The sequence below is a fragment of the Athene cunicularia genome (genome assembly GCF_003259725.1).
Source record: "Athene cunicularia isolate RWA chromosome 17 unlocalized genomic scaffold, athCun1 chr17_part1, whole genome shotgun sequence".
NCBI lineage: Eukaryota > Metazoa > Chordata > Aves > Strigiformes > Strigidae > Athene > Athene cunicularia.
In genome coordinates this window covers 11,690,089-11,715,916 of record NW_020799122.1, presented here as the reverse complement: position 1 = coordinate 11,715,916, position 25,828 = coordinate 11,690,089, and the positions used below count along the sequence as shown (strand labels likewise).

General features: G+C 39.6%; 1 protein-coding gene across 5 annotated transcripts in view; it reads right to left on the bottom strand.

The window, feature by feature from the left end:
- Positions 1–19,964, bottom strand: part of EXD3 (exonuclease 3'-5' domain containing 3) — a 288,705-nt gene extending 268,741 nt beyond the window's left edge. For 2 of the 5 annotated variants that reach the window (XM_026860478.1, XM_026860479.1), the window contains exon 1: positions 19,820–19,959. The gene's annotated coding sequence lies outside the window, so the exon portion shown is untranslated. Of the gene's footprint in view, positions 1–19,819 lie in introns of all 5 variants that reach the window. The other 3 variants (XM_026860473.1, XM_026860475.1, XM_026860474.1) reach the window with 3 other exon arrangements.
- Between the last annotated feature and the right edge of the window lie 5,864 nt (positions 19,965–25,828).

Below are 25,828 nucleotides of genomic sequence, written 5' to 3'. Positions count from 1 at the left end.
GTGCTTGGAAGAGTCTTTAGCGGAATTCTTTTCCCTAATTTGTTCAGTTGCTTCTTGAATTCACAAGAGCTTTAGCACTTGTACCAACCTGCATCAAAGCTTTCCCTAATTCATCCATGTTGCACGAAAAAGTATCTCCTTATGTTTGGTCTAAACTCTTCCACTGTTATTTTGAAGCTCCACAACTCTGGTATTAGAAGAGGTTGTTCACCATCTCACCCTACTCTTTGTTTCACTAATAATCAACTATATAAAGTGTGCAGCAGATAGGATCCTCAGTATCAAAACTCAACACTATCCCACTGAGTTGTCACAGCAGCTGAGAACAAAGGAAAAAAACAGTTAAATGTTGAGAATGGACAGGCTTCTAAATTTTATACATTTTTCAGAGGAACAAAGTTTTGATCAATAGATCTTTCAGGAATGCTGAAAGATTAGATTTTATGAATATAAGACTTAGGGGGAATTTCCTTTATTTTCTTTCGGTTGTTACATCAGCTGAAAAACTCCAGCAAGTGATTTTGTTTTTACGTTTCCAGAAATATAACTAGACACAAACATACCAAATGAATCCCCTTCTGTGATTAAGCAGAATCTAAACATCAAGCGTTCTCGAAGGCACTGGTAAGCACTGGCATCTCCAGTATCGTGGGTACAGGGCTCACTACACTTATCCGTACCTCCAGAGAACCTGGGGAGATGAATGGTGAGTTCTGGTGGAGGCTGTAAGACATTTCAGATCCCGTTCTCCTTTTCATTAATTTCAGCAGTAGTTAGTGAGACAATGGAATAAATTCTGTTATCAGTAAGACCATACAGCCATCAGGCATTTATTGTAACATCTACCAATAAACTTCTCTAGGTCATCTGCTCAAAAGCAGAAAAGAGAGCAAGGCTTCAGGTAAATAAATCTGCTGAGCCCCTATATACATTTTTATCATTATTTTTAACCTATTGCCCAAAACTATGGAAAAGGAGTCCTCAGGCTCCTCAGAGAAACATAATGGTGTACCTTCCTCTAAATTTAATGCTGCTGTTTCTAAAGGAGGTAATAAATACCAAATGAATAGGAGAGCTGTGAGTATGCCACCAGCATGGATTGCCATTTAAATCCTTCCCAATTACAAGAACAATGAGAGCATGTGCCTGGAAAGGACTTTGAGGAACGATATCCTTTTAACCTCTATTTGGTCAAGAGCTCTCCAGGGTATTTGGCAGTGGGGTGGCCCATGAGATAAGCAGGTCAGCTTCCAACGCCCCATGGTTAACAGCAGCGAAGCTGAGTTAATGTCCACGTGCTGCACCCAGCAATGCTGAGAAGCAAGGCATAAACACTGCCAAGCCTCTGTGAATAAGAAACTACAAACAGGCCTTATTCCAAGAATGTACTTAATCTTCAGCAACACAGAGTTAAGAAAGAAGAATTCTGATTTCCATTTTAGCAGACTGGGAAAACTCGACTGTATTAAGACACAGTAGCTTTCAAGTATTTCCTGTGCAACTGTCACTGAGTGAAAAAGGAAAGTCAAATAAACATTTTATACAATTTCCATGCCCTGCTCTTTCTAATATCCTCCTTAAGGCCCCAGCAAAGCAATTCATATCAATCTGCAAAACTGCTTTTAAAGTTTGAAGTTAAAAAAATACTTTCAATTAAGCACAAGCTTAGGGGCCCTATTAGGTCAGGCTCAAACCTAGACAATAGTCTGCATTAAAGAGAGTTCACTAAAACATCATGTTTTCATTTCCTTTTTCTCTGATCAGTAGAAGTAGATATTTGAAACAGGTACCTTATGTCTATCCTTCATTTACTCCATATTAGAACCATTGAGTTAAATAGGAGATTTGGAGTTGCTGCACTGTTACAGCTAGATGCATCTCCAGAAGGCACAATGCATTGGGGAAGACTTAGGAAGACATGTAACAATTTTCTTATCATTCAGAGACTAAGGAAAGAAGAACTCTATACTACTCTCATTTTTTTTATTATTCATAGTCCTTTACATTTTTAAGTATTTATGAATTCTCCATAATCCAAGGCTGCATTTTATGAATGCTTATGAATGAAACAAACGTTTCCTGGTAATATGAAGAATCAGGATGGGCTAATAGGAAGAGAGATGGGGATGAATCTCTTGAGCCAAGGAACCAGCGCCAGGCCAAGAGGCAATGGCCTCAAGCTGCACCAGGGCAGGGTCAGGCTGGCTCTGAGGAAGGATTTCTGTGCAGAAGGGGCTGTTGGGCATTGGAATGGGCTGCCCAGGGCAGGGGGGGAGTCCCCATCCCTGGAGGGGTTGAAGAGTCGGGCTGACCCAGCGCTGAGGGATCTGAGGGAGTTGGGAACGGTCAGTGTGAGGTTCTTGGTTGGACTGGAGGAGCTTCAGGGGCTTTTCCAACCAAGATGATTCTGTGATTCTGTGAAGATAGCCATCTTCCACAAGAATGAAATGCAGTTTCCCTCTACAGATGGTTCAATGGCACTTGGATACCTGCCAGCTTCTTTGTGGCAGTAAGAGGACCAGTAAGTATACATTAAGCTTTATAAGCACCAGTGTACACCTCCTTATTCCACTACGTTTGGCATGGATGGGTCCAAAACCCTCAAAAAACCCCAACCTTTCAGATCTCTGCTTTACTAATGCAGAGAACTTCAGCCATCATTTTCACAAGATGGGTATATTCAGGTCTTGAAAGGCACACTGACACATTCACTGGTGACTAGGGAAGGATGTCCCCTTCAGCTCAAAAAACACACCAGGCTCATTTAAACAGATTCAGTATGTGTTTTCTGAACAGTTTCAGCAAAATTTGGCTAAAAGATAATGCACACTTAGTCAACTGCAACAGATTTTCAGCACGTTTTCAGCCTCCTGTTGTATTCAACAGTCTTCCACCCCTTCCTCAGGACAGCAGTCATCATGGATCCTGTCTAGCTCCTGCTGTACAGGGTTATACAACTGTATCCCTGTGAGCTTTGGTGTGAGCACAGATGGGAGATGGCAGAAGAAAAATGAGCATATTTGCTTTGCATACCATTCTGCCTGGGGGGTTTCTGGCAAATATCTTTATACATATGGCAGACAGAGTTTGGCTTGTCCATAGTTAAACCTCAACAGCTCATCAATGAGTGCTGTAACAACAATATAGGAAATGGAAACCAATATAAAAACAAACAAGAAAAGGGTAAAGAAAGGTCTCTGAAGAATTTTGCTCCTGAAAGCAATTTCATATTGATTACTCAATAGCAACGTTTGAATACATTTATTTGGTTTTAACCAGGCTCCTATTTTGGCAGGGTATGTTGCCTTGTTTTCCCGTCTAGTTCTTTCATATTTATGAGATGCTAGCTGCAGATCCTGTGTCACCTCATTTAAGACATCTGTATCTCCCACAGCTAGTCCTGTTGTCAAGAGACACACACTTCTAGGAGATAATCCATTTTAGGATAATCTGTCTCCTGCCCCAGAAACTTCTCTCTGCTGACTCTACAAATCCTGGGCTGGGTACAGAGCTACAGCAGATGTCTACAATCAGTTCCTCTCAGAGATACAGAGGTTGGAGACTTCTCACCTCACTTCAGTGTCTGTTCTCATTCCAGACAAAGGAAAAACAAGCAGGTTTCAGAGCACCACTGAACTCACTGGAGTAGCCCATGAGCGCTGCAGTTTTCCTGGGCTGGAACACCCAGAAGAGGGGTGAGACCCAAAAGAGACTTGAAAACAAAACCAAACAAAACAAAAACCTCACACCACACACACAAAGCAAACAGCAGAAAGCTAATAATGAAAAATGTGAATGTAGTCTAGGCACAGAACTAGTTGATTTCACACTATTTTCAAATTCTAGAAAAGTCATAAATCATTATAAAGTGGACTTAGAGAACCCGAACAATAGCACTTTATTTCTGATCTGAAATTACTTTTAATTTTACAAAACTTTATCTATGCGGATATTTCCTTGATGGAAATTGCAGACTGAACTACTTGAGAAAATTCCTTCATGAGCATTTCCTCCATTTCTGAAACATGTATGTTTTCCATACCCGGATGTGGTTTTGCCATTGTCATTAAAATCTCCGCAAATCAGGGCAAGTTGAGAGACAGAGAAAAACCTTGCTTTGCAAATTCTCAGTAAAGAACGGCTAGGTCAAACTTAAATTTATTTAAGAGTCCTAAATGTACCATGCTGCAAGCCTAAGGAGCTTCCCTTCCAACAACAATTCTGGAAAACTGCAACTAAGGCTATGAATAAGCACTGGAATAGCTAACAAAGAGAGGCAGGTGGTAACGATGCCACAAGCTGGCAAGGAAACTGAGTTAGTGGGGATTGCTGAAATTGCTTATCACTCACAGCTATTACTTGAAAAAAAGCCAAATATGAAAACCAACAGAAAATTATTAAATTTGCAAAATACACCAAACTATGAGTGGCTGTCAGTATACAGGAAAACAGGAATAATAAGAAAACTGCTTTTGACAAATCCAAGGAGTCTGGAGGAAAACTAAAAAGAAAATAGTTCAGTAATAAATTAGTATCAGAAATCCCTATTAGACACACCAATGGACAAAGAGGTTACGAAAGACACTTTCACAGGGATACTGTGATTCTGCAAGAATTCCGCCTTTCAAAAATAAGCCTAAAACAGTAAAGGAAGTCTGTATGCAAAGACTAGATACCTTTTAAAAGAAGTTAAAATGCAAACAGCAGTAGACCATGTATGTAAGAGAGGAAACTTGCTCTAATCATCATTTCCAATCTTAAAATCCCTATATCTGGTGAAGATCAAAACTTCCTAAGTTCATCGGAAGCAATAATTTCTTCCAAGGTGCTTTTCAAGAGTAGTGTTCAATGTCTGCTATTTTCTCAGGGGTGCATCTAGGAGATGTGGGTTATGTGTTAAACACTGTAGACAAGATAGAAGGATTTCTGTAATAGTATTTCTAAAAGAAACATTACACCTTTGATTAAAGAGAAGTCTGAGAAGTTATACGAGACGGGGGGAGAAATATCACAAAAACACAAGAAAAACCCTGGAATTTCTTCTCCAGCCACAGATATTGCTGTCACAAGATACTACTGAAAAGGTGATTTCCTTCATCCAATTTCTGCAGCATATGTCAAAATACCTAAAATACTGACCACTGAACATTTGAAGGTCATTCCTGTCCACAGCAGCTATCACAGAACATAGCTGCACTCTTATCATTTTTATAAAGACTAAACACAGGCCAGGGCAGTGAATCCAAATCCTTGCTCCTTCTGCCACCATGTTCACTTTGGTTACTGAAGGTCAACCTCAGCCAAGGGATGGCAAATCACGCATTATCTAACTCTCTCCCTCTGTTGCACAAAGCAGCACCTGCACCAGCAACTTCTGCAGAACCTGGCACAACAGCATTGCTTCTCTAGCCAGTGTTCTCATCCCATTACTAATAAACTCTGCTTTTAGTAATACTTCCTTTGAGGAGAATCTTCCAAGTCACACAGATGCCATCCCTTCTAAGTATACCTGTTTGTATCGAGCACTCTGTGCAGCTTCCCTCAAATGAAGCACAAAAAACAATAAGTTCTCATCCAAGTTCTCATTTTGGTGATTCTCTTTGGGTTTCATCTCTTTTAATTCAACCTAAACAAAGTTACATGTGCTCTTGTGTGGCAATTGAGGCACGGACTCTCCATGAAGTGCAATAGGAAAGACCCTTTATTATTACAACAGCACATACTTAGGCTCTCGCCAAAGCTCTTACTTCATAATTAGCAAATCAGCAATTAGACAGCTCTCAACCTTCTCTCCTACCAGCACTAGACCACTCTCACACGCTGTGCAGACCAATCACCTGCTCGCTCAGGTGCTGTTCACGTGGCGTTTACTACTCACAGTTCAGGACATTCCCACAGCTCAGGGTTGCAGCTGTCCCTTGTTTTTCCCTGACACCTTGGCACAACTCGGAAGTTTCTTATCTTTCTCCCAAGGCCTGTTTCTCATCAAAGCCTTGCTGCTGCTCAGGGGCTGTGCGGGGCTGACAGGCCGATGTCGACTTGCCTCTCTCCCATCACTCCTGACACACTGTCACAGGGTGGCCATGCATCACCAAAAACCGTCACATACTTCTGGAACATCCCCATATCTCACTATTACAAAGCCTTGTCTTGACCCTGCTTTCTTTACTTCTTACAGACACATTGAGATGTTGACCAATTTTAGCCAGAAATGATCAACAGGTGCCTAGAGCATCACAACTTTCTTCCCACATCCTGCAGGATTCTAGAACTAATTTCAGTTTATACATAAAGGCTACAAACTTTGCCTCAATACTGGGCTCTCGAAACATCAGCCTGCTGTTCCTATTTGTGTTGGGTTTGTGTAGCAGAGTTTTGTAGCAGGGGAGGGGGCTACAGGGGTGGCCCCTGTGAGAAACATCTCAAAGCTCCCCCGGCTCCAAGTCAGATCTAGCTCTGGCCAAGGGCAAGACAATTAGCGACAGTGGCTGAGTCTCTGTAATAATGTATTTAAGGAGGACAACCTGGGAGGAAGAGTGGGAGTTGTGAGGAGTTGAAGGAAGATACCTACGTGAACACTGAAGTCAGTGGAAAGGAGGAGAAGGGGGGAAGGTGTGCCAGAGCAGAGACACCCTGTATCCCGCAGTGAGAGGGCAGGGCCACCCTCTGCCACCCATGGACGTCACTGGTGGAACAGAGGCCGACCTGCGGCCTGTGGAGGAGCCCACCCCAGAGCAGGCGGCTGTGCCTGAAGGAGGCTGGGACTCTGTGGGGATAAGCTCCTGCTGTTGTAGGTTGGTGCTGGGAGGACTTTGACATGCAAGGGTGACCCACACTGAAACAGCCCAGGAACGGCTGTGGCCTGTAGGAGGGACTCATCTCAGAGAGGGTTCATGGAGGACTGTCTCCTGTGAGAGGGGAACCACACTGGAGCATAAGAACAATGTGAGGAATGTGTTGTTTGCACCAAGGAGGAAGAAGCAGCAGGACTGATGGCACCCCCATTCCCTGCCCTCTGCCCCACTCAGGCAAAAAGGAGGTGGAGATACCAGGAGCAAACCTGAGCCCAAGAAGAAGAGAGGGGTGGGGTGAGGTGTTTGTAAGATGTGGTAATGCTTCTCACTGTCCTACTCTGTCTGTTAAGTGGTGGTGGTGTTAGTGTCCAAATTAAATTGATATTCTTTTTTCTTCCCCTAATGAGTCTGTTGTCTGCCCCTGACCTTAATGGAGGAGTCATCCCTCCCCATCCTTATCTCAGTTCCTGAGCCTTTTGCTTTACCTTCTCCTTCCCAGCGCTGGGGGGGAAGGGGGGGGGTGAGGGACTCAGTTGCCCTCTCTTAAGACTATTTCATTGACTTCTGCTGGTGACAAAAAAGCCTGGAACTAGAAAGCAGACAAAATTAAAACAACTGCCACAATATTCATTCCCATATAAGCACCTTTTCACGCAGACATATTCTTCATGTCAGGACTCCCATTAACTTCTTCCTACAGTGATAAATGGTTCAACTCCACAGATGGAATCAAAAGCAGAAACAGCTTCACCTGCTCAACGGGAAAAGGTGGTGAGACATGGGCTGATTCAGAAGACAGAGGAGACCAGTCTTTCCCGTTACCTACCCCTTTCTCATCTCAAGTTTATAAATGACTAAATTAATATAGCACATCTCCTCAAACCTGTCTTCTTCAGCTTAAAGTGTGAAATAAAATAAACCATACAAAAGCACACCATCTGTGCAAGACAGCATGGAAAACTGAGTTTACAGGGATGGGACATAACACACACTCCCTTATATGTCTATCAACACACCAGCTTTGCAAATCTGCCCTAAATAAAAACAAAATTGACAACATGTTATGTCTGAGGCCAGCAGGGCTGCCTAAGCCTAGCATGTACTTGGCAGAGTTTGGATTGTTCTCTCCACTTTTAACAAACAACTCATTTATAAATGGAAAACTTGCTAACATTCAAGTATTCTGCTGTGTTCAAATGTCAGGAGGATTGTATTCAACTAAGTCTCCTGGAGGGATCCACTAATTGGCCATCAAATTCATAGAGATGAAGCTGTAGGTTGCTTTAAAACCAGTAGGACATGACACAGCCTTCTTACCATCCACAGTAGGGACAAACAGTGGTCTGGAACATTTTCTAGTGCCATTAACTCTTTACCAACACATAAAAATAACACTTTAAACATGTTTATTTTTACAAGTTACATTAGGTGAAGAATACAGCTGAACAATATGGCTGAACACATATGGAATTGCTTAAGCAGCAGCTCCATTTTCTCTCCAAGAAGTCTGTAGACAAACACAATAAACTTAAGTTACACACACGACAACTCAATGTACTACACAAAAAAAAAAATCCCACAACAACAGAAGGACAGACAAAAAGTGTGTTTTCATAACAAAACAAAATTAATTTATTTTATAGGAGGAGCATCTGAGAGAGGAGGGAATAACTGGAACAGACAAGTACAGAAATAGCAAAATACAATTAAAGAGAGTAAGGCACCAAAGAGAAGCCTTACCAAGTAAGATTGCATCTTCATCTAGCTAGGATCGTGTCTTGGACAGAAATCAGTGGCCAATGCCTAAGGAAGGGAACTGGGCACCTATATTCCCCAACACATTCCCCAAGCCTGCAACAACTTGTAGTTTAAGATTTCCATGTGCCAGGTCTTCTGTGCTGGTATGAAATAGACTCTGTAGATCTTTCTTCCAAGAATATATCCAACTGCTTTCATGCAAACTCTCAGCACCAAAGTCTTGTTGCAACATTGATCAGGCAAAGAAGTATTTCTTTTTGTTTATTTTGCACTTCCTACTTCCATTTCATGTACCTACTTCTTGTTAGGGATGAAAGAGAAATGTGGAACGACTGCTTCTGTCCCACTCACGCTTCTTTTCTTCAGGCCCAGACATTCTTCATTTGCAAGCTGTTCCATAATCTGTTACTGGGGGAGGCGGTACCTTGTTTAGCCACAGCTTTCTCACATGTACATTCTCCATTTACCAACACTCAGTTTATCCTGCTAGTTTATTTTCCAATCACAGAGTATAAGGTAGGTACTTTTGCAGCTTTAGAGTTGACTATGCCAAAGGACTTAGAAATCACTCAAACTTTGTTATTTCTCTATTCATCACCTTCCTCAGATCATCTGTGAGAGTGTTAAACAGCACAGGTCTCATAAAACTCCCATGTCACTCTAACAGCAACCACTCTCCATTATAACAATGATTACTGCCACACATTTTCTCACCTCTTAACCAGTCACTGGTTTATTAAAGACTGTTCTCATCCCCAGAAAGATCAGTTGTTTTAAGAAGCTGCAACAAAGGACCATGTCAGAAGCTGAAAATCTGAGGATACTATACACACTGGAACACCCTAACCCAGATGTTTGCTGAGCCCTTCAAGCCCTTGAAGATTCATCAAGTGCAACTTCCTTTTACAAAAGACATGTTGAGTCCTCCATATTCATATAAAATCATGTGCCAAATAATTCTAATACATATTATTCTTTTGACTATGCTACACAATATAAAGCCAGATTTCTGTCTGCTGTTCCCCAAGCTTCCTGGAACTCTTTTGCAAGTTGGCATCATATCAACCCTATCTATTCTCAAACAGGCCTGAGGAGATTTTAATTGAAAGGTTGCAAACAAGTGTTAATAATTTAATAGTTTTTTCCCTGAATCACTCCTGGTCTATAATATCCTGGTCCCTGCAGTCAGTTATTGTTCACTGCACTGTTAAATTCTTCCATTAATAGTTGGGTTTGAGATGAGTTCTGGTACAGAAACCGTGAGGAACATAGATGCCCCAGAAATTCATTTGTTTCTTTCTGCTCAACCTTCTGCAAGTGATTCTTTCACACCCTAGTCTTCAAGGGTTTTTGCAAACTTTTAGACAAGCCTCTTATTCCCAAGATATTTGGAAAAGAACTGTTACTTTTTATACTTTCTGAAAGCTGTTCCTTAAGTTTTTGGCGTTTCAACGTGTTTGTTCTTTTCTGCCTTCCTCACTTGGTCATGACTTCAGCTTTTGGAAGGATGCCTCTGACTCTACAGCCTTTCTTCCCTGCTGTTTCACATCATAACTTTTCTCTCTCTCAAAGAGCTTTTGATAGGGCCGGAGCACTTGCTCTGCAGTATAGTGCCTTTAAATAATCTTCACACTACCTACAAACATTTCACCCTTTTCACTGCTCCTTTCAGTCTCTTTTTAACATGCTTCCTCATTCTAATGTACTTTCCCTTTTGAAATAAAGTATCACTTCACTCAAGGTTTTGGCTTCGATTACTTCTGCAAGGATCTGTAAGTACACTTGTGTTCACACTTACTGGCCACTGGCAGTAAAATTCGTATCAAGTTCTGCACAATTCCCAGGATTGTCAAAAGCATCTTCCTCTATCTGGATTCCCTGACTAGATGATTCCCAAAGGTGTCATTCTTGATGCTTAAAAGGACTGGGGTGCTGTTTTTCTCCCATTGTGTTTCCTATTTTAAAGCTACACACTGTGTATTATTCCATACTTTTCCTATCTACAAGTTCCAAGAATATTTAGTCTTAAGGATTCTGTTAATAATAGTTACTTTGCTGATCTGACATTTAGCTTTAAGCCACCACACTATTCCCCCATGAGTTTGAACTATTCTGTCATTTTTATGTAACCTATAACTTGGTACTAGAGTGTTCCAATTGATGTTTTCCTTCCATCAACTTCTTTATAGCACTATTCAACATTCTCATAAAAAACAAAACTCCTCAAGTCATCCACCCGATTTCTTACCATTTCAGAATCTGCCTAGAAATACATATATATTTGGTCAAATTTTCTTCTTTTTTATGTTATGTCAATGCTGATCTAAGGGGAAAAACTGTCCATCATGATGAAAATTTTCAGTGACAAAGCAAACATGGTGGGTATAAGTTTCAGTGATAAAACAGAACAGCTATGTTCAAGAAGAGCTGAGAAGTGTTGCTTCAATGATTATCTAAAATTCTTGCTTCAAGCATTTTAGTTTCTTCTGGGCTTCTAAAGTTTTTCTGTTAGTATTTGTCAACAAAAAGGGCTACAAATAAGTATGACAGGAAAAAAGATCCAGAAAGTGTATTTTCTACTAGTCACTACAGACAAGAGACAAAACCTATATTAATTAAGCCAGCAATCCCAGGGGAAGGAGGGAAATCTTCTGGTGTCTTAGTTTTGGGGTTAACTTGAATATATTTCAGAAGCTTATATAAACATGACAATGTATTTTGAAATTTTTCTGTATTTATCATCATTTCAATGTGTCCCTAGACCTACATGCTAAAATACATATAAGAAGCCATCTGATTATTAGTGCTTTTTAAGTTTATTAAAAGGAAAAAAGAGCAATTTATCATACAGAGCTAGATGGAAGTCTAAGAGGGGAAGAACCACTAGAGAAAGGCTGCATCTATTGGACTAACTTATTTAGATACTGAGAAAGAGAAGAGCAAAAGGTAGTTACAAATTGCTGTTGGATTTCGATACATGATAAACTGCCATTCCTGAAAACCGGATAGTTCAGTTTATTTCTCAGTTTACCATGTTGAATTCAATCTACAGAAAACATGAAAGTTATTAATTACTCTTCAAGAAAGGTAATTAGCATTTAGCTATTATTCATAAGTGGAGAGTAACACTTCGCATTACTGCCATTATGTTGTCCTTCGTAAATACATAAACATCAAGGAAGATGAATCCACAGAACAGAAACAGTTCTGCTCATCTCAAGAAATTAAAAATAATTGCTCTCTTTGGAAATTCAGCATTAAATGCATCACTGAATAAAACATTTGCATTAGAACCTCGAAGACAAGCAACAAATTACAGCAAGCAGTTTATTTTCATTGCTCACTGAAAAATAACTACGACAGTTATTTAACCCTTAACCCAACTCTTCCTGCTGGTGGTGTTCATGTTGATGCTGATCATATGTGACACCTCAAAATAGCATGTCAGTAAGAAAATAAACTATAACCGAAAACTTCTCATCAAGTATGATTTTGTTTTTCAAACACCTGTTATGCTAATAGTACTGACTTTTAACCGAAGTATAAAATGAGCAAGGTAAAGAAATTGCTGAAAAAATGAATGCTACACCTAATGTTACAGACATTTTTAGATCAAAGGCTAAAGCCTCACAGAAGGAAAAACAAAGTTACTAGGGAGAGAATAAAAAGCATCAGCCATAATATTACACACACTGGTTAAACGTGTCAGATGACCATACAGCGAGTTATGAAATGGAATTTAGGCATCAGCACGTATTTAAGTGCTGTTGTTCATACAGCTGAGCCCTCCATTACTCTACCTCTGTTCCTGAAGCTGCGAAGTTATAGAAAGACCTGCTTATCATACCTATCACTTAACAGAACATGAAAATAAAGTGGAAGTGATTAACATTTTCCAGTTATTACACTGTATTTCAAACCATATTTTAAGTTGTCTTGAGTAACAGCTACCACCTTCTGCTCTAAGACACACCAAAGAAGTTGCAGAATCTGCCAGTTAGTTGTTCAGCACTGACTCATCCCTAGAAGAAAAACTATGGGCCCTGCAGTTACACTTTTTACAGGGTTTGAGAGTACAATATCCAGTAATGAGAACAAAAAAAGGCAGGATCCCAGGCAAGCCAGACCCACCACTTTCTATGGCCTTTGTTACTCAAAGCAGTAACAGTAATCCTAGGAGAGACTTTTTGTCACATCTGAGATGTAGCTGCAGGTACAGTACATGAACCACACCACACACTCAGCACAGACGTCTCCTGTTAAGAATTTCAATTGTATGTTCAAAGTGTTCACGTTTTAATTTACCATTTATATAATCAAGCCTACAAGTAGAATAATAAATACCAGAGAAGACAAATTAACATAAAACTAAAGGAACATACAAGACACTGTGAGAACAGGTTTTAGGGGGAGGGGAAATGTTTACATCATCTTCCAGAATAAATTGAAGGAATTCTGGATGCTCGGGACAATATGGCCCAAGGGAAATGGTAATGGGAGAGAAATAAATTCTTTCACCTCTGGGTTGAAATCCAAGTCAGGCTGGTAGTAGCCAAGAACCATTAGCTTAACATCTGCTAGCTGTTTGGTAACCCATGTGAAGTGAGTTATATTCCTTAGTGTCCACATCACAGCCTCACTAATTGGCACCACGTTGGCAATCTAAACAGAGAGGTTAAAGTCTGAACATACAGCAAGCATGAACTACAAGATTAGTCAACTTCAGTTTTGACTACATATGTGATAAATTATACATTTGGTATATGTAACTCCATCTAATTACCCCACCATCCTGTTCTGCCCTCAGAATAAAATCGTAAATCCAAGCAAGCCAACAACTGTCAGCATTCCCTTGTCAAGCATACAGTTTCTGAATTAGTAAGACATTATTAAGTCCATTACTATTCAAAGTAACTTAAGCAACTACTTAAATTTTAAGCAAAATACGTACAGCTTGAAGTATGAGCTAAAGCATTTGGATAATAGGTACCAATATCCATTAAAATGGTATCTTTTTCTTAACTTCAGTTTTTAACTCAAAAATGAAACACTCACTCAAAAGACAGTAATGATATAGGCTTATAAATCCCAAATAACAAGGCTATTTTCTCTTTGTCTTTTCTTCTTCAGCAGTTTCCCAACAAAGAGTGCAAAGGAACAGAGCTGACCCAAGAACAAGACCCATTAACTTTTAGAAAGTGATCCTTTGTATTGCCCCATGCTAAAACATTTGTGTCTGAGGAAAAAAAAAAAAGTTTTTATGTATTAATAAATATCAATAAAAGAAAATTGATTTTTCATATCATCTGAATATGGCAGCACAAAAAACAGTCTAAACTATGAAGGAAGGAAATTCATGTTACAGTTTAGAAACTGTTCCTGATGTTTACACATGACTTCAGTTCAAAGAACTGGTTATGATGGGAACATGATGAAAGCTGCTGAGCACGAAGGGAGATATAAATGAAGCCAAAAGAAGCGTCTTTGCCAGAACTCCACCAGAAAACAGAATCACAGAGTAAGTTACCTTGGGAGGGACTTCTGGAGGTTTCCAATCCAATCAGCTGCTCAAAGAATGGCCAACTTCAAAGTGGATGAGATTGCCCAAGGATATTTTAGATGAAAGCACAACATAATACAATGCCCTGCAAAATTCACATATAAAGAAACTGCTCTTGCTAGGTGAATACCCCTTTAATTTACCACTGCTCTGGAAGGATTCAAGTAATAAATAATGAGAAGTAATAATGGATAGCTGCCATTAAGAACAGTGATAAACTGAGAAAGAAAAAAACCTAATCTAAATATCCATGTTTTGGAGAATTTCACTTGGTAGAATGCAGACTTGAGGACAGGAGACTGTCTGAGAAGAAAGCTGGGAAAGTATAACCCTCCCAAGATCCATATTTTATCTTATGTTGCAAAGGTATGCTCAGCCCTCATAAGAAAAATGCAGGCAGTGACAAAAGACCAGTCTGCAGGAAAACAAACCACCCCCCAGTAAGTCTGCATTCCACAGCCATGTTCAAAGGGATGGATTTTTTTACTTCTAGTGAAAGAAACACTTGCAGAGTTAGCATCCAGAGAATTTGATAGCATCTAACCTGTCTTAAATATGAGCAGTCTGCTTCTTTTAGCACAGTCTGCTAACGATCATCTGGCCTACCTGTCCTCTGATGAAGCCAAATCAGTTTAATTTCTACAAAAACATGCTGCCAATTTCTAGCATCTGCACACGCGCTGCCAAGGATTTTTTGTTCTTTTTTCAAGAGCCTGGTGGACCAAGGGATTTGCCTTGATATGCAAGACTACTCTTTCCTCAGAGCCACAATTGTCACTACCAGGCCTGCTATCTGCTTCAGGCAGCAAGGATACAACCTTCTTTTTCCTAACACTGACTACTAAAGTCTCTAAGGTGGATCTTCTATAACTTTGAGAGGTAGAATAGGATCATTCCACATTTTTTAAATGCCAGACAAATTCCTTCTACTTGAAGACATGTTATTATTAGCTTCTTTTAAAATCACACCATTGCAAATAATTATATTGACATTGAGGTGGGATCGGCTGTGCTGACATCTGAAAGCAAATTAAGGGAAACTGTGATGACTGCCAGGAGTCTAACACAAGCTGGAAGAAACCAGGCTAGCACCAAAGACAGATATTGCAACTTGTTCTGCCTTTGGCTGCATCCAGCCACCAAGCAGCCAGTTCAGGATGTATTGAAGTAAATCTATAGAACCAATTCATGATGCTGTTAGCTGTGTGCTGATGTCCAAAAAAAGGTTATAATGGAACAATGTGGTGAACTTAAGCAGCTCTAACATGCACTTCTGAACCCTCATGTAGGTATCCAGTAAGCAGTGATACTCAAATAAATGTTTTCTCACAAAACCAAGTACAGAAATAACACCAAATTCATGAGTTTCCTGAGAGTAATTCCTCTCCATTTGGAAAACAGGAGGGGTCCAAGAAAGAAATCCTTCTCTGCAGGAGAGGGAGGCAGGAAGGAAGGAAATGTGAATTACATACACCTCTGGATAAGTCCCTCTTTAAAAAAAAAGGAAGGAAATTAGAGTTAACTAAAAAGAGCATGTTTAGCATCACCGCACAAGCTGGGGAAAAAAAATCTAGGAAATCCTGGCTAAAGATAATGCTGTCTCCTCCTCTCACTCGAACTGTCCACAATCATTGCAACAGGAAGAGGTGAAAGGTCCATTTTTCACTCTTTCGTTTGCAGCACCACTTTGAAGTTACCTACAAATCAGAGTCATTATTTGATGGTCACCTCTCCCCTATGTCATCCTACGCTTTTTTTTTGTAAATAGGGCTGTTAAAAAACATGTGTTTTCACTTTTTTTTTTTTTTTTAATTAAAAAAGGATAAGTCATAACTGAGCAGAGACAAAGGCTCTGTTGATACAACAACATGTGGATTAAATCTGAAAGGAGAAAGAAAGCTGTTCTATTAAACTGACAATCCTGCACAGAGGGCTTATATCTAAATTGGTGTAATAAATCAATAGCAAAGATTTCTCTTTGGCTGAAACAACCTTGGCTGAAATAACCATTTGTTTAGGCATGGAACAAAAGCATTTTAAAATTGCTCTGGACACTGTACACAAAAGGGTTTTTTCAGTTTTGTTCTTTTTTTCTTTCTTTTGTGCATTAAGTATATCCCCAAAGTTCTGCATTTGCTTTACTTAAAAATATTTACTTCTTGGCACTTAAACCTATGACAAGTCAGCCAGCTAGCACCGGGCTCTTAACTAAACTGCTTCTACTGAAAAGGAAAAAAAAGGAAGAAGAAAAAAAAAAAAAAAAAAAGAGGCCCCAATATGTTCCTCTACTGTGTTTTTATAAACACACATACTACTTCTCCCCTTGAATTCTATTAGTAGTGGCTTTTTCACTCGTATTTAAGAAGGAAACACTCTCCAGTTGTTGCTACCTACCCATATCAGACACCTATTTGTCCCACATCTTCCGAGACCAACACAATAACTTGGCATATCAAAATGTCACTCTGGAGGTAGGCTAACAGCAGGGAGGTGCTCAAGAAACGACAGACACAGTGACATCCTCAAAATACTGCCCAGAAACATACATTTGGTCTCCAGATCCCCAAAAGACAAGTCACTGCTGTTGCACAGTGAAAAATAAGGAGGATTTGGCAGAACATTTTAAGTACAATACTGATTGTAACTATAAATACGACTAAGAACTGCAGCTGTCTTTTTTAATAAAAATCAGATGGTACCTGGAACTGATTTCAGAGCTAAAGCAAAAATGACACTTTCATCTACTAATTACATCATGCCATTAAGATGGCATTGGCTAACCCATGCAAACATTTCACTACACAACTCCAGCTAGTCTTCAAAGAATGACAAAGACCAAAACATAAATCATCATAAAACACCCCTTTCAATTCCACAGAAATGTTGTGTGAGAAAATATTTGTAGGAGATGCTACTCAACATCGGAAGAAAGTATTTCACAGAAGCATGTCGGAGCTTCTTTTCAGCACGTTCTGTAGATGTCACTGGCTGTTAGATTACTATTATTTTTTAGAACATCCAAACAATATGTGTGGTAAAAAACATGAGAGGGCATCTACATATGGGACAGAGTATAACACTGAGGGGGAGAAGATTTTGGCTAAAGCCTCTGTCATTCAAAATGTCATTTCTAATGTCATTTACAGAAATCACAAAAGCTGAGCTTTTCAAAACCATTAAAAATACAATCCCCAGCCCCACAGATGAAAATGCTTTAGGCTCAGTGGTTTTTTTTTTTCCTACCAGGGAAGTCCTTACTCATTCCATTTCATCTTAAATTCCATTTGCCAGTCCGGCAAATAAATTTTTTCTCAGAAACTACAGATGGTACAGTCACTCAGACTAAACCCCTGGTAATATAGACGTGCCAGTCCCAGGTAGAACTGATACTTCCCAGAAAGGAGATGGGTCATTCAGCCAGACAACTGGTTTCTGTTCATAGCTGCTACTGTCCTATTCTGTGACATTCAAATCCCATCCCCATGCAATGCCTCTTCGCTCATCTTTGAGAGGCACACGAGCACCACCAATGAGTAGATACACACAACCCACCTACTAGCAGCAATGCTAATACAGAAGTGGGAATTCAGAGGCTGAGTAAAGCAATATATTGAAGCTGAGGTTTATACTATGTAGGCACGGTTCCAGCGTAGGAAACATGACTTCAGTTTTGCCAAGCCTACCCGGTGTAGGTATGATTCAGTGCTAATTGCTCAGAAAAAACGTTTCAAGTTACACCGGTTTGGTATGCTGTTCTAAAAGCCAAACAAGGTATGTTTTGGATAAAGTTAAGATTATGTTTATGTTTACAGACAATCTGACTCCTGCATATAAAGAATGCTTCTCCTTGGACAAAAAACTAAGAGCATCAAAAATCAAAAGTAATGCAAATGATCTGGCTCTATAATCTTGCCAGAACAGAAGCAGCACCAAAGCAGTTGAGCAATAATCAAGGTCTTAAATTTGTTTTCCCCGACTCCTGCTTTGTTCAATATTTTAATTGTATTTTTAAATCTAAAACACTTCAAATTTCAAAGCACATTTATATACATTGATTAATTCTCCCAAGGTAAAAATCATTATCTTCTTTATTACAGAAGGAAAGTGAAAGAAGACACGATAAGCTATTTGTCAAAGGTATAGAAGGAACTGATGTGAAGGCTGGAATTAAAGCCTAATAGTTTCTGAAGCAATCTATTGCTTCTAAAGGATTTTTTTTTTTTTTAAATGATAACAGTACCAAAAAAGTTCCAAAGTGGATATACATTTAGGATCAAGGCAGTTTATGGAATAAAGGTCATGAGAAAAGCAAGTTAATTTAAATTAATTAATCCACACTTGGAAAACTATAGTGAATTATCTAACAGATTATTGCTATGTTCCATATAGAGCACAAGCATTAAATCAGCCTGCAGTGTAGTCAATCTTGCCCTGCATTATAAGATAGCAAAGTATATAGGGTAATCCATCGCTGGCTTCACACTCTCTACTCTGGAGTGGGAAATTACAGCTGCATCAGGACTCTTCTCTGAAGAGTATGTGGTGAATGCTGTCTGACAGCAGTCTCACTATGGGTTATTCAAGAGTGCCCTCTAACGAAGCTGCAGCTACATTTCAGAACACATACAACGGAGATTAGAAAAACTGAAAATGAGACTTTCCAGAAATTTCTCATTAAACGCCAAGCTTTGTTTCCATTTGAACAAAATGGGAAAACAGATGATGTACACTAACGCTGACTACTCCCAGACATTTTATATTTCCTTGTATTAGACAAGCCCCATTGGTAAATATCTCAGTAGTCAGCAGTACTAAAGATAAAGATGGGAAAATTCACAGTTCCCCCATTCTGAGAAAAGAAAGGACACTGAATCAGATGAGGTCCCAGGGCAGTTAACCCAGTACAACTTTTTAATATAGACTAGGTTCTACACAATCTACTTTATCTGTAAGGAAGTGCTGGGTAGCTTTTCAACATAGGATGTAGTTAAATCAATCTTTACAAAAGTATGTGAATATCATGAATGGAGTTCACAAATCAAAATGGAATCCTCATAAATCTATTTCCTTATACACTGCTGTACCATAAAATATTATTTGAAAGGATGTCTTAATCTAAGTGGTCACAAACTATAGTGATGAAATGGTATTTGCTACAAGTTTGTATGATGCGTATTTGTTTAACTGTGAAGTGCCCTTTTACGTACCTACATAAACTAATAAAACAGCCTGCAAACAGAAGATGTTTGTATGACTTTCCAAAACAAACTCCACATAGAAAAGCTGATACTGGTGCTCAGAACAGAAATTAATTTTAATAATCTCAATATCAAATTGTCAGGATATGACTGTTTCACTTAAAGATCTACCTATACATATGCAATAAGGGCACAGCTTCTCAGTGTGGGATCAGAACTGTCACAGCAGCCTAGGCAAGTGCTGCCTCCTCCCTCCCACCCACCCTGCCCTGCACCAAGGCACCCCACTCAGTCGTCCCCCAAACACCCCAAGCTATGAGCACAAGGTGAAAGTGATCGACAAAGTAATCAAAGTTGAAAATTATCTTTTTCTAAACTCGGGCAAGACAGACTAGAAACAGGTAGGAATTCCTTAAGCTGTACTGCCCCCATCCTGCCAAATGAGGAGTTTGCCCCCATACTGTCAAATGCCTTCGAACTGACCGGGGCCAGAGAGCCAGCACACTCACCCCGCAGGAGGACGGTGAAGGTGTTACCAGCCGAGTGATGTCTGGGCAATCCCACTGCCACCACAGAGCTACAAGGAAGCAAACAGGCCTGTAAACATGCAGAGCTTTTTGTACACAGCACCTAAGCCCCACTGATCTGAACTTCAGCACCTGGTTAAGTGCTATTTTGGAACGACAGAGATTGGTAGCCATCAAATGTTTTCTTGAACCAGTTTCACATACATGCCATCATTTTTACTTCTTGCTAAACATCTTCACTGTAATGTTAAGATCATGTGGCTAAGAGTCACAAAAGACTACCAAGAACACCACACCAATGTCATAAAACGTCAGACAACCATTGTCCTAATCCACACAGGTTATCCACTTTAACAAACAGAGCATCATCAGGAAACCTCCACTCCCATCCATTCGAACGACCCAGTGGCAACCACTGCTTACAAAACAAAAAACAAACCATGCTTTCAACTACATGGCTAATACAAACCTGCTCTGCACAGTCTGAAACAGCAGCTGTTTAACCTGTAAAGCAAAATCACACTCCCCTTCTCAAAAAGCCAAACTCATTCCCCTTTTGTTTTTAACATCAGGAGATTTAAGTCCCCAAGAAATATTTTCAAAAAATTTACAGGCAATTGTATAACCTAAGAAAACACATGTGGGGCAGTTTTATACAGCAAGTATGTCCCAAGCAGTGCAAAGTTCCTCCTGTGCTCTCTCTCACATTTTCAAACATTCCTCACAGCACTGCTGTGTTCCAGACAATTATTTTTCCTGACATAACAGCTTATTCCTTGAGGAGGTTCAGGCTCAGTTTGACATTAAAAAGATCAGCAGCGGACAGACAGTGTTCTGGCTATTTTGAAAAAAAGACTTCTCTTTCATGAGCATGTAGCCCAAACAAGGCTCAACCAATTTGTGTGAAAAACAAAAATGATCATAAAGTGCCTTTTGAACCACATAGCAGGAAGTTTCAGCACAGAACAAAAAAATGTGGAAAAACATAAGAGCAAAAACCCCTCTGAAATTAGTAACTGAACCACACAGTTATGTGCATAGCTATAAGGGCAACCCCTGGCATTGTAAAGTATTTTTGAAGGTGAGATGAGCAACAGCCAAGAATAAATTGTATTGCATGGGTACAGCTAGCCACAAAGTGAGAAAAAAACAGCATTATTTTAATCAGAAAAGAACAGTCTAAAAGGACAGCAGCCACACATTTAGACTTAAGATGAAACGTGACCATATCCTTGGCAGAGCCAGAGATGTAATAAAGAAGAATTTATTTAAATGCATGAAATACAGGTAGAGCTAGAGGGCTCTTCTGATGTAGCTTGGTAACATATAACAAGAATCACAGTAATACCAAACTTAGCAACATGAACTTAGTAAAATGCACAGGACTCAGATCTCACCTACACTGACACAAATCTGCAGCTGTGCTTCAATCACCAGACACAGTAATGGTTAATACTGAAGCACTGAGCAGAGAATCTGCCTTCTATACTATGACATTAAAAAGTGGTTTTGACACCATTTTTAATTTTGATAGCTACCCTCACTAGCAGTGGCAGATAAGGCCTGTAGGAACAGCAGCTCCCAGCTCCGTGTCAAGATCCCAACGTCAAGCTCACCTTATATATTAGTTTCAAAACTGGTTCTAGCACTGTTGCTGTTCAAACGTTTATACAACATAAATTAGAGCTTTATTTCCCTTGCTTAATTCTTCCATTATTTTTATCTACTTGTTCTTCATTAGCAATTTCCTTCTCCTTGAATAGCTACAGGGCTGCAACTTTAAGTACGGGGAACATGCAACTTTGTGCCAGTAGGATTTACTAGTCAGAGAAAAAATAGGGCTCCCAATGAGACAGAAGTTGAAGGATTTTTAGCTGCCTCTGGTCTGACTGAATCCCAAAATACTTTAACCTTTCCTTAGCTTCATCAGCCCACCTATTTCTTACAAAAGACACTTGAAAGAGGATTATGCTATAGGAATTAGTAACACATGACACTTTTTTCTTCTACAGAAGTAATCTTGACAATACCAATTGCCTCAACACTCAATCAGGTCCGCTTCTACTCAGAGCGAACACCAACGACTATGCCCAGAGCATCACTGCAAGAAAGTGGCAAAGCTGAGACAAAAGAAGTTGTTAATTATGTAAGCAGGGTTTTCTTGTTTGATTTTTATCTGCAGACCATAAAGCATTATTTCCCAAATTCATCCAGCAGGTAGTTAGCACAGCTGGGTATCCTTCTGATCTCAAATAGCTGGACAAGACTTTCACCTTCCAGGCCCAAGTTAATGCCATTTGGTCACGTTGCAACACCAAACCTTGATGACGATTCACAAAAGAAGTTAAGACTTTTATCCTATGGGAAAACAGCTTTCCAGACTTCTCTTCTGATAGAAATCTAACTGGAGTTTCTCTTCAGCACTCCCTTATCCCACGCATATACACTCTCCTCTTTCATTTTTCCCACAAGAATTTTTCAGGATTTTATCACTGACATCTACCATACTTCTTCCCACACTATATTAGCTTATTAGACATTACTTCAATTAAAAAATGAAAATGTGAAACAGCAAGATGTTCTGCACTTAAGCGTATCTTCTATTTGTGTTAACATAATTCAATTCCTCTCACACACTACTCAGTTCCTTTATGGCCATCGCTCACTCCAGTGCACCCGATTACAAAGAGCAGCTGTTTGAGGAGGCTGTCATAGCATCAAGCATCCTCAGAGAGTTAAAAAAAAAAAAAAATAAAAATTTAAAGGCACTGGCATACAACATAAGCTCAGTAATTAGCTTTTGAATCCAATTATTAAGAATTTTCTCCTGAACAAAGTTTTAATTCCAATACAATGTCTCTGTCAAACTGTTTCTTAGTTTGCCCAGAGGTGGTCTGTGCCCTTGTTCCCTCTCCTCTCAGGCTACATCACTTCACGCTTCAGCAAGTTATACATCTTCAAGGCAAGTTTGGATAAAATTATTAACAGGAGCTTCGACTGTCAAAGAGCATAAATGAATACACCTGCTCTTCTTACTGTTCTTACCACTGTGAACAGATGTCTCTACCTCTGCATTAAGATCCCAGCTATAAGATCACAGAGTTTCCTTACAGGGACCACTCACTTCTGCCTGTCACCTCTCCTCGAGCTGCCTGCGGAGCACAACAGAAATTACACTTGTTTCAGCTTTTCCAATTCCTGTTTGCCAGGGCTTATATTAAAGACCAACAGTACTTTGTGTCACTGGAAAAAGAACAATTTGAAGTGTGGCAGTTCAGTCCACCTGAACCTCCACACATGCCCTGTGCACTGCACATCTGTCTGATGCAGTTTCTCACACATTCAACTTGTCCAACAAAAACAGGTGAGAAAAGTTTGCTGCAACTGCTGAACTGTAATCAGTAACAAAACTTTGTGCAGATGAGTGTTACAATTTCTAATAGATATTGTCTTAAAAACTCCAAACAGAGGTTTCCTAATGGACCATTTACATTCCCAAATATTCATTTTGCTCATTCTACTCCACATGCTAAAATTTGATTATTCCTGCTCTATTGCTTGCACATACAGTGAGAAAAAAAGATGGAACCAGAAGTCATGGATATTAGTGACACCTGTGTCAAAAAGCTGACACACAGCCATGGACAGGTGCCTGTTTCCAGGGAGGTAGCAAGCCCTCGGAACACACCAAAATGCACAGTGCTACAGAAGAGACAGAGTTTCACTATTCACAGAAGCGCAGGGAAACTTATTTATTCTAATTAAAAAGTCATCATTTCAGAGTGAATCATCAGATCCTCTAGTTGACCCAATCATCCAATACCCTTTTATAAAACCTACTACTTCAAAAGCATTCTCATCCTATTGAAACAATACATTGAGACAGATAGATCCCAAAATCCCTTTACAAGAACCTGGTGAGATAAAACCAGTTGACACCAGAAAGTCCCAGCATGAAAACTATTCTCTTGCGGAGGGTGAAAAACTTGTATGATGCCTTAACAGGCCGACTTGGCTGGAAATCTCTTCCTGACCTGGATCAGGTTGCAAACACATGGGGAAGACAGTAAACGAGGGGGGGTTCTCTGAACTAGTATAGCACACCCGTTTGCCCAACTCTGCTCTCTGTTACCAAACTTTGATGATTTAAAGAACAGTGGATGAAGAAACACACTACCTTAATCTAACTTTCCTCTGTAAGAACAACATGCAGAATTCCCCCCTTGAAGCAGAGGTTCATCCAAAAGCGTAAGATTGCTTAAAGCTGTCTTAATTTAGAACTACAGCCCTTTAAGCAACATTTAAAAAAATAAAATCCTGCTATTTCTACAGCCAAGTAGCCTAAGAAGTAAAGAGTCCCAGAAGGTGACTGATAATATCACCGATTTCCCCCAAACCACATGGGCATCCTTGCACCAGCAAGTTGCCCAATATTTCACGTTTAATCCCATCTTCAAAATTGTTACCATTTCAGTTTAAGAGCTTCAAATATGGCAAGCCTTTAACCTCTCCCATAAACTATTCCTGTAATTAACCTACATCACTACTAGGAAATTGTGTCATATTTAAAAGAATTTGTGTAGCTTTGACTTTCAGTTACTGGATCTCATTATGCCTTTGTTGGAAAGTCTGACAATATTCAGCTATCAGATAACATTCCCATAGGCCTGGATTTCCACAGAGTGGCTGAGTCACTTCTTTGCCCTCTTCTCTTGGATGTGACTGAATAAACCGAGTTCACCAAGTCTGTTGTATGGCTTGCTTTCCAGAACCAGAGCATTTTTGTGGCCACCTCTGGACTCTCCAGTAATTTTATATCTTAAGAACTACTGTAACTGATTATGTTCCAGCAGCCCATTCTAACAACACCATGTGCACACATATGACACTCCAGCTTGATTCTCTTTAAGGAAAAAAAACCCAAAAAAACAACAAATCAACTGTTCCCACAACAGTGAAGTTCAAATTGCGTCACTAATGCAACTAAATCCTGAAAGTCACTCTCTGCCACCTCTGTGTTTGTGGTGGGAACTTGCCATGGTTTCTAGACTTTACACAGTCTTTTTCATTATATTAAGATCCTTCTCCAACTTGGAAACAGGAAGGTCCAGGCTACAGCAGTAACATTTTGTCACTGATCACCTCACCCATCTGTCATCAGTAAACGTTAACAGCAAAGGTTATAAACCTTTTCGATAAATTACGTCAGTATTAGTATTTGAACAAAAACTAGTAAGTGGAAGAGCTGACAATTAACAATCAAGATGCCGGATTTATTCTAAACTCATTCTTAAATTTTGCCTTGCTACACCACCTTTGTTTAACTAAATTGTTAAGTCATGCTTAGAGCAAAATTCCTGAGAATTTCAAGTATGTGACCCTAAGTATATCATCAACTGCTTAATCGGGTCTTGAAACCCCCTTTCAAGGAGAAACACCAGAGGAACGAAGGAGATCTCTCTTTCAAGCATATGTTGGTTGGCTTTTAATCTCCATATTAACTTTATTTGTAGTATCTAAATGTTTACAAAGTTTCACTCATTTTATTTTATTCTTGCTAATGACATCAGGTTAACAAATTTGCTTTTTTTGTTTTCCTGAAACACATTTAATCCTTCCACACATGTGGACAATATTCGTGGTACTTTCTTTCCCTTTTTCCAAAACATTTAAAAATCTGTGTCAGGGAACTCAAGCAATTTGTTTAAAACAAAGCTGTTTGAAAACACAACACTTCTACCGTTGCTTGTAACAGAACTGCCATAGATTCCTTTGGCTTCCATTGATAACCTGTAATTAATTCATTCCAATTATCTGTAATCATGTAATTATGCACAGCGGCTATGGAAAGTCTATAATTATCTGTAATTATGAACTTGCAATTTGCACTCACTGTCCTCCTGTTCCCCGCACACGCAGGTTTATCTCCCATTCTCCAGCCTTTCACTCGCCGGCCCGGGCTGGCTGCGGGCCCCGCGCAGCTCCCCACTG